The sequence below is a fragment of the Mastacembelus armatus genome, chromosome 19 (genome assembly GCF_900324485.2).
Source record: "Mastacembelus armatus chromosome 19, fMasArm1.2, whole genome shotgun sequence".
In the NCBI taxonomy this organism is placed as follows: Eukaryota; Metazoa; Chordata; class Actinopteri; order Synbranchiformes; family Mastacembelidae; genus Mastacembelus; species Mastacembelus armatus.
The window spans coordinates 7,616,553-7,622,390 of NC_046651.1; positions in this window are offsets into that span (position 1 = coordinate 7,616,553).

Here is a 5,838-nt window from a genome sequence, read left to right on the forward strand (position 1 = left end):
TTCCACAGTACAGCACTTCTGAGAATGATCCATTTCACTTCCAGGACTTTCACAATGCCAATGATTGGACTAAACTAAGGAAAACATTTGCTGATTGGTCCAGGGGAGTCTACAAACACTTGTTGGGAGAAAAACTTGTCAGCTGATCAGGATCCAGTATTTTGGATATGTTTTCAGATTGACAAATTCCATTCGTTAATTAACTCTGTGTGTGTGTGTGTGTGTGTGTGTGTGTGTGTGTGTGTGTGCATGCGTGCGTGCGTGTGTGTGTGTGTGTGTTTATGTGTCAAACAGCACGTCCATATTTTGCTTGTCTTGTCTCCTGCTGCATGTCTGTCCCCACTTGTCTGGCATGAAGCACGTCTGGCACAGCTGCTCTGCCCTCACAGACTCATTCAACTTAACCAACAAGCAGCAGATTCATTACATGACATTCACTTTACATGTTTGCTGACCAGATTTCCAGGCTTTTTAGCTCAGATGGCAAAAAAACATCACTATACAGCTTCAGACTACATTTTTTTTTGTATTTTATGTTTCTAAATATTCCACATTATGGCCACTAGCTAACACCTCACAATGCAAACCATCAGCTACCACACTAGGACATCACCAAATATCAGTGTGTTTGACCACTTTAAAGGAAACACCTGGTCATATCCTGTACTTTTTTCTTGTCAGCACATCTACTGAAAAAAGCAAAACAATGAATTGATCATGCTACCAAGTATTGTGTGTGTGTGTGTGTGTGTGTGTGTGTGTGTGTGTGTCCAATGCCTGATATAGCTTCTTCCTTTCTCCAAAAAACGATTAAAAACAAATCAAATGAGCCACACCCCACATATTCCATCATCACAATGAACACAGACGCTGTAGTTTATTTTCCTGCTGTGGTAAATAATCACCAGTATTAATCTGTAGCTGAAAATAGTCCCCAACAAATACAGTACGTATTTGGTGTATTCCTGTACAGCCTGCGTAAATCAGTATATTGTCTTCATAAGATAAGATAAGATCAACTCTATTCATCCCCAAAGGGAAATTCAAGTAGTCTTGTAGTTAATAAGTATTCAGTAGCCATTGGCTAAGGTGTTGTAGAGCCTGATGGCAGTGGGGATAAAGGACCTACTGTATCGTTCAGTCCTCTCGCACAGTGAGGTGAGTCGTCCACTGAAATGGTACGCCAGTTTGCCCAGCCGCCTTCATGACCAGTTTTTAAGGATTCAACAGGAACAAACGGGCTCAGACAGAGAGTTTCAGACAGAGCAGGCAAATGAGGAACTACATTGTTGGATACGAATACAGAGAAAACAGCAGCCTTACACTTTGGAGCTGCATTTAGCAGCTGAAGAGCCAGGTATTTCCCTGAGGAGCATACAGAAAACAAATCAGAGCTAAACCACGAGTGATTATTCAACTTAAATTTACCAGATGTTGGTCAGAGCCTGCTGGATGTGTGAATGTGTAACTGTTTGCTAACACCTGAGCCGTAAAACCTGCATATATCAGTGCTGTGTCAGGTTTAAACTCCAGATTTTAAAGTGATGTCTGTTAAAGAAAAGAGTATTCATGTTTTTAATCTTGATTCAGTGTTGAGCTCATTCTAACTACTCTGTTCTGAAAGGTTTGATTCATTACAATGACTTTTTCAAGGTCTTTCTAACGTCGCTGTGGTAATCCATCTACATATTCTATTTTTAAGTGTTTATGTAGTGCTCTGTTGTTACAGCGCTGTATACTTTCATTATGTCATATGAAGTATGTCTGTTGGAGACTATGTAACTGGTTATTTTTAGTCACTGCCTTCCCTACAGACCGAGAAATTATTGACTAATCACCGTAAAGAAGCACATGTTGAACGAAGTATTCAGTGATTTTTTTTTTTGCTGCTGTTATTTTAGCTGATATGTTATCTGCAGTAAGTCATCAATTCATTTCTAAGTAAAATAGTGGTTCTGTACAGCTGTAGAAGCTGCTGTAGAGGCAGACAGCATTGTAGCATAGTGTTATTTATATTTGACACCGTTGCCCAGTCCACTTACATCCTTCTAAGCTGCTTTGTGTTTGAAGCACTGTTTGACTTGTCTTTACTTCACACTCCAGTGGATTTATTCTTCCATTAAATCTGTGTTTGGGTCTCCTGGTTGTCTCGATTTTGATGCTGCTCATGTTTTTTGTCACCATGAGTTAGCAAAATATTTTGTCTGTACATCTGCTGACAGCCTCTGTGTTTTGTTTTTTTTAATAGGCCAGTTTCCCAAGCATCTCATCTCTCATCTGCCTAGTTTTTATTTCTTTTGCACAATCACAAATCCTCCTGTCCATCTCTCTGTTCCTGTTTTCCTGACTCTCCCAGGCTTTCCTTGCATCCCGTTTCTCCCTCTCCTTCACTCCATCCCAAGATAAACAACCTCTGTTCTGAGGCATGTCAGCTATTTGTTCAAAAAAGCGCACAAGTCTTTGGATGCTGTACAGAGCTGAGTCCCCGAAGGGAGGCAAGATTACAAATTTAGTACTTTTTCACAGTCTCCCCTCTGTTTTTCATTTTTCTTTGTCTACATGGCTCCTTCTTCCCTTTCTAACTCTCTTGACATATATGTCTCTCTCTTGAAAATTTGGTGATTTTCAGCTTTATGAGTTTCGATGATGCGGTGCCACGTTTATGTACCTCCTGTTCCAAACACTTTGATCATATAGTCTTTAAATTCCCCTCTTGTTTGTTTCTGTCAGAAACTTTCGTCACTCTTCTCTGATTAACACTCAAGGGGAAGGCTAAACATGAGAACACCATTTCTCATGCCTCAGGGCAGCCTGTTCAAATCCCTCTGAGAGTCACACACACAAACAACCACTTCTCTGGCAAAACATCCCAATTTGGCATTTGCTTATCTCTGACTTGTTTGGAAATGCTTTTTCAGAGTAATGACCTGAAGTGGACATTTCTCTGATGACAAAGATGCGTGTAAGTGTGTTCATGTGTGTGTGTGTGTGTGTGTGTGTGTGTAGGGAGTCCAGCAAGGTGAGATAACACACAGGACATTCAGTACTTTTCAGCTTTTCGCTTCACACACTCTTCCATGTGTGGTCTGCAGGCTTGGAGTTGCGTTACATGTTTGCAGAGTAATTCTAAATTTAGCATTTGACATCACAAATTACATTTTCTCTTTGTGTTTTTGATCCCAGCATAAAATATGTTATTTTCACAAATCTCCTTCACTGGACTTTTTATGCATATCCACAGTTTGAATTAGTATTGCAAGACAGTTTTGTACCCACACACATACACACACACATTGACTGATAAATACCCAGTGACGTATTGTGATGCACATTTTCTTTTATTCCACCGAAAATACAAAAAGACATGCACTCCTGTCTATAGCCTGCTGGTGTCATGTACCGATATCTGCTTCTTTTTATATCACCAGCATGCGTCCACAAACACAATCACATATGCACATGCATGTACACAACACAGAGGCTGTGTTTAGACTAGGCCACCATTCCTATGTAGAGATAGAGATCACTGTTTTGCCTCCCCAAGAACGATGAAGGGGTAATTATATCTAACAAGAGGGAAAACAACAGAGAGAGAGCGCAAGGGAGAGGGTGATGGAGGAAGGAGCAAGAGGTGGATGAGCAAACAATAAGACGGGAAGAAAGGTAGCAGCCTGTCCCATTTCTTTAGGTGTGTGACAACAGACGTCTGAGTTGCTTCTTAACGGCCTGCTTGATTTACTTAGAGAGCGCCAAGGCTGCGTCTGTGGCCTCAGCCAATTTGCCTGTGGCTTGTTGAGGGTGAGAGTTTGAAAGAGAGCAGACTAAACCATGATCTACGATGGCCGGAGTACGCAAATGAGATCGTGTGGTGCATCCACCAGAATGAATCACAGCATTTTGCTCAGGAACAAGAAGAAATATATTTTTTGTTTTAAAACTTCTGTAATAAAAGTAGAATCATTTCTCATAGAAAAGAGAGGCCTGTTTTTGTCTATTTGTGTCAAAGGTTGCTAAGAATTTCGATGAAATTTCTGCCAGCTGTTTCGATCCACTGCATGTGCAGCACAGAGAACAGAAACTAAAGGGAGCAAACTGTCAATTCAAAGCACCTTATGTCAAAAATGAAACAAAACAAAAATTGACAATGGGATGGAGCAGGGAAAGGGAGGAAAGCGAGGAGAGGAAGTTGAACACAGGAGATACAACGAGGAGATACTGAGGGAGGAAAGTGTGAAGGGAGTAAGTCGAAACAGGATGAATATTTCACAGACAGAACGTGGGGATGTCTTTCCAGGAAATTATTTTCACACAGCACAAATGCCTGCCAGATATGCTGAAACAATTTCCAGAAGCACAAGCCCAAGAAATTCAACCAATTACCAAAGTCATTTTTTAAAAAAAATCACCGTGAGCCAGCAGTGAACTGTAACGTATTTCCATTTGAGATGTTTTCAGGTAATGAACAATAGCTGACTGAAATTATAAGCATTGATTCAGAGGAAGTGTCTCTCCCAGATCCTGCAGCAATATAATAAAGTTATGTGCTATGAGTGCACTAACAAGAAGAGTTATGATTTTTTTTTTGGTGAATCTTACTTTGTTGCCATGACTTGATCCTATAAATATACATGGATACATGGCTAAAACAGATGATCTCACCATTCTGCACACATTGACATTATAAGGACATTATAGGCTGTGACCTCTCCTCATTGGGAATGGAGGAAAAAAAAAAATTCCTCTAAAAATCAACCTTATTATTTAAGTGACCCAGTGTGTTTTGTGTGAGTTTTGGACACTGAAGCAGACAGTCTGCCTGCCAACAGCCTGTTTTATAAAGTACAAATTCTCACTTTCAAACAAAACCAAGCCTAATTAAATTTAAACTCTCAGCCTGAGTAATATCCTCTTTTTTATCTCAGTGGTGCACAGTAAAACAGAGAATCGGTACCAGTTAGTAAATTCTGATTCTGCAGCCTGATCTGGTCTCCAAGGGCCAGGCTGGTTTAAATTAGGCCTTTCCAAGCTTCAGCATGTTCGCTAATTTGACTCCTAGAATAACAGCAGCTACTGTGTTTTTCAGGAGTCTGGAACCAAACGTCCATCTGGGGAGTCTGCAGTGGACACAGGTGCTCTCTCTCTCACTCCAGGATTTTGGTTGAATTATGTGTTCAAGAGGGACTGTTTTACTATTTTAGAGAAAAAAAATGTCCCAAATGTCTTGTTTTGAGCAAACCTGTTCTCTGATCAGATCTTTACTCTCCAGTCTGTCTGTGGATTTGGCAGCATGTGTCTGTGTCTATGAGTGGGTGAGTATATATACATATATACATATACACACACACACATATATATATATATATATATATATATATATACATCTTAAAACTTCATTTTGACCTCTAAAGCTCGTGAATTACCACATCACAACATATCTCATTTATTAATCAATGTAAACACAAGTAAGAATAGTAGAGACTCCCAGGATGCATTACAGGTTTAGTGGTGCTGGAAGACTGATTTTCTTTCAGTCTATATGTTAAACCAAGCAGGCTGACGGTGGTAGGTTCATATTCACTTTCTACCGTGAGTGATATTGATCTAACAAGCAAGCGAATAAACATATTCACTGAAATATCAAACTTTTTTTTCAATTTTATCATTGCCTTAATAGGGAAAGTAAGAAGGTATGTTTATTTAAATGTTATGTTTATATAATATTCAACAGTGCTTCACAATAAAAAAACAAGGCAACATAAAATAAGACCATAAAATATATTGGAATGTCCGTTAACAGCTACAGATTCAGTAGAAACCACAATAAATTCACAAACAGCA